Here is a 12,272-nt window from a genome sequence, read left to right as displayed (position 1 = left end):
CTGTGCATAGGCCCTTTGAAAGGAACTGCCTGGGACATTAAGAGCCCTCTGTCTTCCGCAGCCTCAATCTCGGCTGGTGTTTACAGCCATAAGGTATGGGAACTTCTCTTCCTGGCTTTGGGCTGGGGGCCTGGTGTGGGACTGGAACCCCCTTGCTCCTCAGGAAGGACCTCTGCAGCCAAGATATGCTTCCTGACTTTTATCCACCATGAAGGGATGTGGGACCAGCCTGTTCTGCATCTCTGCCCCTCCTAACAGTCTCGGTGTGGCTTCTTCGTTATCTCCTGATTCATAGGACTTCTGTTCAGCTAGATTTCAGGCAGTTCCAATGACAGTTGTTCTGTAGTTTAGTTGTAATTTTGATGTCATTGTGGGAGGATTTGAGTACCACGTTTACCTACACTGCCATCTTGAACAGAGGCCCAGACTTCCCCCCCCCCAAAAAAAAAATTCCTCCCCGATGTTTGGATATGAATGAAATCCTGACTTTAATTCACTAATAAGAATTAGACTACTTAATAAACTTAGAAGCCAAGGCCACTGCAGCATTACCACATTGAGATTCTCAGCTGATAATCACTGCCTTCTTCTCACTGCCTTCATAGAGGATTTGTGGGCCTATGATTCCCTAGGCCCACAAAACCTTTGAGGCCTAGGGAATCATACTCATTGCCCTAGGTGGGTAACTTCCATAGGAGCCCATTCTTTTTTAAACTTTCTTATCAGCCATGTCCATTCCTAATCATTGGTAAGTGGGACCTCTGTGCCTAACATTGTTTAGCCCCACTGCAAGGGTTGGGGACACTGGTGGGGCAGGGCAGCAGAAGCCCCAGAGCGGTGCCACCCCACATTACCAGCTCCTCACAATTCACTACTGCATACCTTTTTTGGAATCACTATTAGACTTGGGCATATCTGTTGTACAGGTCAAGGCCCCTCATTTCTCAAAGTATTAGTGGTCCAGCATCAACATAAATTCATCTGTCCATAAATCTTGACAGGTATAATGATTTGTTGCATTTGAAAGGCATGACTCAAACATTAGACCCCTTTTTGATTCCTAACATGATTATCTTTAAAGGCAGGCATTTCAGAAGCCTTCTGAATTGACTTTTGTCAAGTGATTGAGTAGCTCCTGCTGACTTACCTACTATTATGAAGTTAATACCATCATGGCCCCTGCTGTCACCTGCTGTGAAGGCCACCTGTATTGTGGCACAAATTACGTTCTTTATGGGCTCATTATTCTTTACTGTGGAAATGCCCTAGGTCTTAGGCTTATGTTTTGCATTGTTTTTGAGTAGGACACTCTTGTCATTTTGTTTATTAGCAGGAAAATGGGTTTGGCACACAGGTCAGGTGAAGGATTTCCAGTAATCAGATAGCCAGGACACTCATAAAATTAAACAGTAGAAATGGGCCTCTGCTATGAAGTAGCAAATTGCTTTAGAATCACTCGATGGTGGAATCTACAAACCCAAAAGAATACATTGTCATCTGGTGGTTAGACAAAAAGACCCCTTCTTTCTATGATAGCATTTATTGAGTGTTTATTACTTGCCAACCCTTAGCTACAAGCTTCCCATTAGTACCTATTTTAATCTTCTCAACAACCTAAGCCATACAGTTTTACTCATACCCAGCAATTTTCATACATTGCCTAAGGCCAACAACTGGGAAGGGGTAAAGCAGATTATTTGATGCCAGCTGTCTAGTGTCAGCAATCTGATTTCTGACCCTAAAGTTTTAGCCACTGTCCTATGCGATAGCCTTCTTGCCTTGTTTTACTTTCAAAGGGCCACTGGATGCTTCAATGGACACTCCTCTAAAACGGGCACAAGGATGTGGAAAAGTTTGTTAAGATCACATCTGTGTGTGCTGTCAGGTGTTGGACATGAATTCAAACCCTGGTTTTTGCCATTTATATTGGGATTTGAAAATTTTCCTTCCTCTAGAGGAATATGTTGTAGTAAACTTTCAAAAACAGAGATTAGAACTATGTGATTAAAAACACAATGGCTTGATGCAGACACCGGCCCACGTGTCTGTGGCATGATGGATGAGATGAGACAAATTCACATGGACTACAGAAATCCTGTGGAGGAAAAGGGATGACATAGCTGCTCTCTCAGTGAAAGAGAGGGCTGGCCCTGTCCCTTGCCTTGACAGACTTTTATTGCTTTTCTGGGAGCATTACATAGAGGATGGTCCTCATTTACTATGCACAGGTTCGCTTTCAGTGGTTACCTTTTACAGAAAACAAAGAAGAGGATGTTTCTAATTACATCAAAAAAGAAGGATATTTGCAAAAATAAAGAGGAAAGTGGTTGAACTGGTTACACTCATCCTTGGGAGGTTTAGCATAGATTTTAGGAAGTTACTCTAAAGATACTCAGTAAACATTTGCTGCCTCAATTCAGGGTGAGGGAGTTTTAGCAAAAGCAAGCCTCAAAGTAGCATAGGTACAATGCAGGCCTGATTCCCCACGGGAGAACCTGTCCCATGTGGGCATGGGTCTTGTGTGCTAGACCTCGCTTTCCACTGGTCTTTCTCAGTGGGAGTGGGGCTACAATTCCTACACCATGCAGAATGGTCTCCTATAATGGCTAGTGTGTTCATTTTTAAAAACTGAATCTCCTAATTTAGTGTTCTGTTTTTTTAATTCCTCTTCATTTGCAATCTATTCTTTCATTTTTATAGCTTTTCTTTCTTCCCTTCCTTCTTCAGTCCCATTTATGAAAGTACTAAAACTGAAAAATCTACTCCACTGATCCTTTTTGAGAATCTTTTAATCTCAGGTAGGTATCTTTCTGTTCTTCCCACAGATTCCTATGAACCATACCTGTCTGTTTGTTTGGATACAGCAAACAAAAACTATCCTTAAGGAGAAGTGAATTAGGCTTTAACTTTGCCACAAACAATTTATTTAGAATACTCATTTCAAAGCATATTTTCCTCTTTAAGTTTGATAGATATTCATTAAATATCTACTATGTAGACTCTGGGAAAACAAACATGAAAATTTCCATCTGGTCTGAATCCTAAAACTACCTGGTTGGTGGGGTAGGAGAATGGATGTATACACACTTATGTACTTATGGTTAAACATTTCTGACAACTTAAGGCAACAGCTTTAAAGAAATGTATAAATAAGATAATGAAGACAATGTATAAACACTCTAAAACACTCTAGATTAATTTAAAATCATGATAATATAGAAGGGTTTTGTAAAAGAAGTGTAGTTAATGTGATAATTTAACATAGTAACACATTAGTAGGTTGGAGGCATCCAAACTGGTGGTGAGAAAGAAAGACACATTGAGGCAGGATGAATGCATGAGCAAAACCTGAGATGGAAGTAAAAATACTCCTTGGATAGAAAGGATGGGTAACATCTGGCCCATGCAGAAATATAGACTAAATCTAGAAGTGATATGGATTCTGTGTCAGGAGCCGTATTCATTCCTGGAACAGTAGTGTGGTGTAAATAATTGGGTGCTTTAAGTATGTCAACTTTTCACCCTGTGAAGGATTATTTCATATGGGTGGGGGGAAGGAAGACAGATAGATGCTGCTCCTAATCTTTGAAAGGTAGATGCCTTTTTCGCCTTCGCAACCCATTTAACTCGACCTTTTTCGGTGAGGTTTCTCTAACTGCCAAGTCTATAGTCACTAATCAGCTATGTTCTATGACATCATCAAGGAAGACACGTTTTATACTCCCAACAATGCAAAAACAATAGGTACCTTTTCTCTAACTGAGCAGCAAAGTCTTACCTGAGTTTTTAAAACTTAGGGTTTTTTTTTTTTTGTCACCTCCTGCCACCTTTAAACCCAATGGAGCAGAAGATGAAGTTCTACAGACCAAGAATCTATCAAAGTGATGGAGGTCTTCACTCCATGTAGGTTATGAAGAAACAAGTCTCAAACTTTAGTTTGCCCTTGAAGAATTTGTTAAAACACAGATCACTGGATAACACTACCAGAGTTTCTTATTCAGTAGGTCTGAGATGTGGCCCAGTAACTTGCATTTCTAACAAGCTCTCAGGTGATGCTAATACTGCTAGGCTGGGACCTACACTTTGAGAACCAGTGATAGACAGCAAACTGAATGTGGAGGAAAGAGGGCACTGTCAAGGTCGGCTGAAAGCTGCCACAGAACACCTTATCAATCAGAGCAGGAACTGCAATTCAGAAACAAGGCTCCAGCCACTAGAATCCCAGCATGAACCACTTTGTGTGCATCCTGATTACAACAAATTGCCCCAGCAGAGAGCTGAAGGGATTTTTTTTTACAGGGTTGAACACAAGAATGTCTCCAGACATTATGTACAAAAGTCTACCAAATATATAATCCAAACAGCATTGGCTACACTTTTGCTCTGTAACCACTTTACAACGTCAGAGTCCACAAACCTCCAATACCATCCTTCATGGATTTCAAGTCACACATTTTTTTTTATATTCTGCCCTTCCTGGAATCGAGGTCCATCTTATTATCACTATCCATATGTCCTTAGTACTTGCCACTGTAGTATGAAAAGGATGATGGGAGGAGTGATGTGTGAAAAAGAGGGACATGGACAAAGGGAGAAGGGAGATGTGTTGATGATAAGAGGAAGGGAAGAATTGGAGCCTCTGGGCAAAGAAGACTAGCAGATGCAACAACTGGGAAGAAGGGGGAAACAAAGGAGAGAATAAGATAAATGAAAAAGTGGCAGGAAATGCAGTGGCAAACATAGGGACATCTCTCCAGATGTACTTACAGCCAGGTATCCCTCTGCATGTTGCCACAGTTTATAACCACCTTTCTCTGCATGTGCAAGAATGATATATGATAAAATTCATCTAAATAAATCTGAAAGTGCACTTTTAACAAGTGTAAAATAGAAGTTCTATATGGTGAGAAAGCCTTTCTTCCTTAGTAGTACATACAGTTATAGTGCTTCTTAGAACTGGTGGGAAGTTAGAGTCAATGAAATTGAATGATTTAGGGAGTAGTATAATAACAAAAGAAAGAAACACACCTAATGAGCTTGGCTTTTCTTTGGAAATCTTCCAGGTAGCAATTTCCAATATATTCTTTTTTAATATGCTGCACTTAGCATGACAATATTTGCCCTTTCAATAATATTGCTATTATTTGTCTGCCTGTCTTTTTCTTCTAAGACAGAGGTTGGCATTTTATGCTATAGAACTAGATAATACACATTTTTGGTGTTGTGGGCAATAAAGTTTCCGTTACAACTCTTTAACTCTGCTGTTGTAGTGAGGAAGCCATCAAGACAACAAATTAGCATGGCTGCATTCCAATATAACTTTATTTTTTTAAAAAACAGTTTAACAAGCACTGGGCCAGATTTGGTCCATAAACAATAAAATGTCCATCCCTGGTATATAGAATGGGAGACAATATAAGTGCGTATGCTTCATCTACCATCTTGAACCAGAAAACATGTATTTTTAATAAGAGCTTTATCAGTTGTAATTCACATACCTTATAATTTACTCATGCAAAGTGTAATTCAGTGGTTTCTAGTATATTTACAGGTATATGCACCTGACACCACAGTCAAAAAGAAATCCTGTACTTAACTATCATCACCACCACTATCACCAACTTGGTTCTTAGCAACCATGAATCTACTTTCAGTCTCTATAGATTTGACTATTCTGGGTGTTTCATAGTAGTGGAATCATATAATATGGTGTCTTCTGTGACTGGCTTCTTTCACTAAGCATAATGTTTTCAAGGTTTATCCATGTTGCAGTGTGTATAATTACTTATTTCTTTTTATGACCAAATAATATTTCACTATATAATATGTTCATGTTTTGTTCATCTATTCAATTGCTGGATATTTGGCTTGTTCAAAAAACATTTTTTGAGTTTTTTCACATCTTCAATTGTGGTACTAAAACTCTAAAATTTAAAAGTGTGCCTGAACACACCCACATACACATACACCAGGAATCCCTCCAGTAGGCAGTTTCAATGATTTAATGATTTAAAGTTTTAATGATTTTTAAAATATATTTTATTGATTATGCTGTTACAGTTGTCCCAACTTTCCCCCTTTGCCCTCACTCTGCCTGATATCCCCATACCCTCCAGCAATCCCCACCTTACTTCATATCAATGGGTCGTGCATATGAGTTCTTTGGCTTCTCCATTTCCTATACTATTTTTTAAACTCCTCCTGTCTATTTTGTACCTACCAATTTATGCTTCTTATTCCCTGGACCTTTTCCCCAATTCTGTCCCTTCACCCTCCCAGCTGACAATTCTCCAAGTGGTCTCCATTTCTGTGATTCTGTTCTTGTTCTGTTTGTTTGCTTAGTTTGTTTTTTTAGATTCACCTATTGATAGCTGTGAATTTGTTGCCATTTTAATGTTCATAGTTTTGATCTTTTTCTTTTTCTTAAATAAGTCCTTTTAACAGTCCATATAATAGTGGCTGGATAATGAACTCCTTTAGCTTTACCTTGTCTGAGATGCATTTCATCTGTCCTTCAATTCTAAATGATAGCTTTGCTGGATAGAGTAGTCTAGGTTGTAGATCCTTGATTTTCATCACTTTGAATACTTCTTGCCAGTCCCTTCTAGCTTGCAAAGTTTCTTTTGAGAAATTAGCTGACAGTCTTATGGGAACTACTTTGTAGGTAACGATCTGCTTTTCTCTTGCTGCTCTTAAGATTCTCTCTTTATCTTTGACCTTTGGCATTTTAATTACGATGTGTCTTGGTGTGGTCCCCTTTGGGTCCAACTTGTTTGACACTCTTTGTGCTTCCTGAACTTGTATGTCTATTTCCTTCACCAAATTAGGGAAATTTTCTTTCATTATTTTTTCAAATAAGTTTTTAATTTCTCACTCTTCCTCTTTTCCATCTGGTACCCCTATGATTTGGATGTTGGTACGTTTAGAGATGTCCCAGATGCTCCTTAGCCTATCCCCATTTTTTTTTAATTCTATTTTTTTCTTGCTATTCTGATTGAATGCTTTTTTCTTCCTTATGTTCCAAATCAGTGACTTGATTCTTGGCTTCATCCCCTCCACTGTTGGCTCCTTATAGAGTTTTTCTTTATCCCATTTAATGTAGCCTTCATTTCTGCCTGGATCTTTTTTTATGCTGTTATAATACTCAATGAGTTCTTTGAATATCCTGATAACCAGTGTTTTGAACCCTGGATATGATGTGTTGGTTATCTCAGCTTCATGTAGTTCTTTTTCTGGAGTAGTGTTCTGTTTTCATTTGGGCCAAATTTTTTGTCTCCTCAATTTGGCAGCATCCTTGTGTCTGTTTCTGTGTATTAGGTAGAACTGCATGTCTTAGTAGCTTCATGTCTTGACTCCCTGTCTTTGTAGCATGGCCTATTGTAGAACAGCATACCTGTAAAATGTGTGGGGTGGAGCCTTAGGTAAATCACCAGGACAGGGTAATCCATTTCACTATTCTGTGGATCTTTGGTGGGGAGGGTTCAGAGAGGGGACAGTGCTCCTGCCTAGCTTCTGAAGGATTGCCTAGGAGGATGCTGTCTCCCAGTGCTTGCCTGTTGTCAGTCAGTTCACTTTCTCCCCTTATGCCATTTGTGCCTTTCCAGCTGTTGCCTTGGTAATGACCCAGAGTGGGTGGGTCCTTGTAAGTCTTAAGTCCATGCAGGCCTTTTAAGAGGAGTCTCCTAAGAATCTAAAAGTTTCTTCAGCCACCCAACCCCAACTGGTTTTTACAGACACAAAAAATGGGGGTTTATCTTCTTGGCACTGGAACCCTGGGCTGTTGGGTGATCTGGTTTGGGGCTGGGAACCCTTGCTCCAGAGGTATCCCTCCCAATTTTTATCCCTCAAATGTGAATGTGGGACTATCCTTTCTGCTACCTTCCCACCCCACTCTGCATCTGTCCACTTCTCTCCACATCTCCATCCCTCTTACCCATCTGGATGAATGTGGCTTCTTTAAATCTTTAATTGCCAGATTTCTATACACCTGGGTTTTCTGACAATTCTGTGTGCTATTTGTTTTATTTGTAATTTTTTCTGTAGTTGTGTGAGGAAGTGAGGTGTATTTACTTCATCTTTAAGTAAATGCCTCCATCTTGACCAGAAGTCAAAAGTTTTAATGATTTTAGTTTGATCAATGCTCAATTGTATTTTTAAAATTATAGTTTTCTATAGTTAGAAAATTGATGAGTACCACTCCAACAAAGTACCATAGTCCTAGACATATCCTATATTCTCCCATCATAATATTAATGATAGATAAAATTCCCTATCAGACTCTTTCCCACTTGAAATTTTTGGGCATCTGTAGGCACTGAACAAGATAGACAACCTCTCTCTTCCCGTGAAGCTGAGATCCTAATATGGGGAAGATATTAAACAAGCAAGCAGAAACCTTCAGGTATTGATAACTTCCAAGACAAAAGAGTATAGTGAGGTAGAGATACCTCAGAGTGGGAGGGAAGGTTGCCATTTTGGATTGGAGGTCAGGAAAGTCCTCTTCGAGAGGGAAATATTTGAGTTGAAACCTGAATAGGGAAAAGGGAGCCATAGGGATGTCTGGGAGGAGAGCACTTTGGGCATGGGAGTAACCTGAGATGGGAATGGGTTTCACAAGTCATGGGAGAGAATGGAAGTCACCGTAGCTGGAATTGGTGACCCTAGTTGAGCCATATGTTCAGCCTGAGCATAGGAATGCTTCTCTTTAACTTCTCAGGCTGATTACAGCTTTTTATATAGCCAAAGTGAAAACTTGGTTCTGTAACAAATTATTAATACCCCAAGCTCTCTACTTGGTTAATTTATGTGCTGGCTATTAAGCAAGTTTCTCAGCTCCAATTCCATCCCTCTGTCCTCTGCTTTGTGGTGCTGGCACTGATACTCTGCAAATTGTATTTCTCCTTTACCAACCGAATTCCTAATTAGACTGGTCAACAGGAAACACTAAAAGTGAACTGGAAGACTGAAAGAAGCGGAAGGGCTTTGCTCATAGGAAAGGAGCCTATGAGCTGTTCCTGTAGTAGTATTGAGCCATTTTCCAGAACCAGCCTTGTGGAACTCCTTCAGAGGTACCAGCACATGAAACGATGTTTCCTCTTCATTGTGAGACTTGCTTAAAGGGTTTAGTCCTGGTTCTGTGGGTTGCTCCTGTAAGTTCTTGAGGTAGCAGGGCTAGTTAATCAAAACCCCTTCTTTGATCATCTGGGGCCCAGCTCACCAAGGTTCTATTCTGACTCCTCCCTCTGTTCTCCCTGCCATAGGAGTGGTTGCCTGTATTTATTATCTAAGTTAGTTCCATGCTCTCTTTCTGCCTTTTCAGCCCATCAATGTTTGTTTATCCCACTCCCTGTATTAAATTATCTGTTGAAATAGCTAATGTGGTTTATGTCTTCCTAATCAATTCCAGCTACATAATTTGCAGGGCTTAGTGCAAAACAAAAGTGCAGGAGCTCTTGCTCAAAAAGTAGAGGAAAGTGCCATTGAAGATAGTAAATTATAGGGTTGTTTTTTCTTTTCCTCCATGGCATCTCTCTCAACTTGTCATGTGTTTTTGTTGCTGTTTTTTGCCATTGAATGTTATTCTAAGTAAAGAAAAATTAAAACTTTGAATTATTAACATGATTTTTACTGTTCATCTTTATACAAGAACACTTATCTCTAATAGGGAATTACCAAATTTAGACAGTTGTATTTCATAACCCTTATATGTATGTGCATTTCATTCTTACAGAACGTGGAAACACTATGCAAAATTAACTCTACTATTTTTATCTGATTTATTGACTTGCTTGCATTTTACCAATACTCTGTAGAACTCAGGGCTTCCATACATGCTCCCTTTCTACTCACTTTGAGTCTCACTGAACTCCCACACACGAATCCTCCAAAATTCTGCCTTCAAGCAAGCTTCTTGAAGGTTACATGCAAATAGAGTGGTAAGGAATGGTGAAAACACATTCCTCTGTTCATATGCCTGTTCTGTCATCCCATTGGACCTCATTTCCAAAACACAGGTTCAAATATTTGGTGAATATCTGGAGTTTCAGGGAGAATGGCCTGCCCAGAGAGAACACAGAAGGTCTGACCCCATGCCTTGACCTACTCATCTCTTTTATCTGGCTGTTCCTGAGTTACATCCTTTATAATATTGTAATAAATAGGCAATCCATTTAAAATTCCAAAGTGGAGACAGAGCATGAGAGCAAGTTCAGACCCATCTGAGCACAGGTCCTTGTGTGACTGCACAAGTCACATTCCCATGAAACTGTTTGATACAGGCCACTTGTGTATATCTGTGTATGTCTAGAACATTTTCTTGTCTTCTTCATATGCTCAATATTAGACATTCAAGAAGAATGAAAATGGCCTTCTGCATGTTACATCTCTGACATCTCAAAAAAGCACTGAAATATTGTCTCTAACCCCCAAAGGAACCAGTTTTCCACAGTCTTTAGAGATTATAAGCTTAGATTTGGTCATTGAAATGCAGTTTTTACTCTCTTCCTTAGAGCTAGGGCATACCTCATGCAAATTTCAGCGAAATGTAGGACATCAGTTGTTTTCAGCATAAGTTGTCTGCACTTTTCAACCCCTACCTAAACAAATTCACAATTGCAAATCTCCTGCTTTTTCTTGTCTCTAATAATGGTCCCTTACTTGACCAGCGTGAAGTCAGTATTAAAGTTACACATGCTATGAGAATTCTAAGTTTCATTAAGGTGGGACCTGGCCCTGGTTTTCACACAAATTGTGATTCTCTTTCTGTGGCAGCTTTTAACTTGCATGTGTAAATTTAATTACTGGGGGTAAATACATTCAGGCATCTTGGGTGACAAGTTTAATGACCATCCTTAATTTATATAGTGTTTGAAACTTTATATTGGGTTATGTTACAGTGAGAACTAGCAATACACTCAAAAGATGTACAGGGTTCTTCTGGGTATCCCAATTCAAGTCAGACTTAAAAATAATAATAAAAAAAGAATAAGTTAACCTTCCAGTAAATACTCTATGAAACACAGTGCTAGAAAGAAAATGAGAGGAATCTGGTTTATACATCTCTTCTCATCTGTTTGATTCCCCAAACTACCCAAAAAATATTGCAAAATTGAGATACAAAATTATTTCAATCCCTTCTTGCTTCCTGGAAGAAAAAAAAAACATTTTTAACAGAAGAATCTGTCTGGGAAACAAACAAAATTAATAAATTAATTAAGCAGAGAAACGTTTCTCACTAAAGGTACACAGAAACCCCCAAAACACATTAGACATTTCTAAAAATCACAAATTAGCGAACACTGAGAGCAAGTTTTCAAGAAAAAAGAAGAAAAGAAAAGAAAAGAAGGGAAGGAAGGAAAAGAAAAGAAGGAAAAAGAGGGGAAAAAACCTTCTTTGGTGATGGATGCAGTTCAGGGTGACACACCCCTCACTTACTTGGGGAATGTGATTTTCCAACCTACAGTTACCTGACACCCAGACAAATGTATTAAAAATATGTTATCATAAGCAGCCTTGAATAAATACTCAAATCCTCAGTATTGTTTATCATTTCTCAAATGTCTTCCCTGGATTTTACAATCCTCACTCTTTATTACATTTGAGGAGGATAGGTTGTTTGGAATATGCATGGATGTTCAACCCAGAGGTCATTATGTGTAAACCAGGGAGCACCAGAACTCATGGCCAAGTGCCCCTGGCTCACAATGGACAACTTTGAAATTGATCCCTGGACTGATAGTCTCACTGTTGATCAACTAATACCAACCCAAATATTTCATTTTGGTTGATAGAATTATCATTTTTTAATTATGATCTTTGTGTTCCTGGCCAATGAATGAAATGAAATAGTGTCCTTCCAATGAAGTTTAAAATATGCAACTACATCATTTTTTACATTAAATGCTTATTAAACATGTTTAGATACTGAATATCAGCATAGGAGCCAGGGAACAAGGACTAGAAACATGAATTCACACAGCATCTGTGGTCAAGGGGCTCCCTATCCAGTCAAATAATCCCACCTCTAGAATGCCACTGACCTCTTAATGGTGACTCTGTTGGTCTGGCTTCATTCTGATTTGTAAAAGCACTATGTACACAAGGTACATTTAACACACAACTAAATGAAGTAATTTAACTGTCAGCATATTACACTTGAATTAAACTAAATCTAAATTATTCTATATTTTTTACTGGAAGACGCAATAATTTTTGCCATCTGGAGGATGGCTTCACATAAGGTGCTATTTTGAATCAACCTGCAATGAATTAAT

Source organism: Desmodus rotundus, chromosome 8 (assembly GCF_022682495.2).
Source record: "Desmodus rotundus isolate HL8 chromosome 8, HLdesRot8A.1, whole genome shotgun sequence".
Classification (NCBI taxonomy): domain Eukaryota; kingdom Metazoa; phylum Chordata; class Mammalia; order Chiroptera; family Phyllostomidae; genus Desmodus; species Desmodus rotundus.
Note: the sequence above shows the minus strand (reverse complement) of the source record.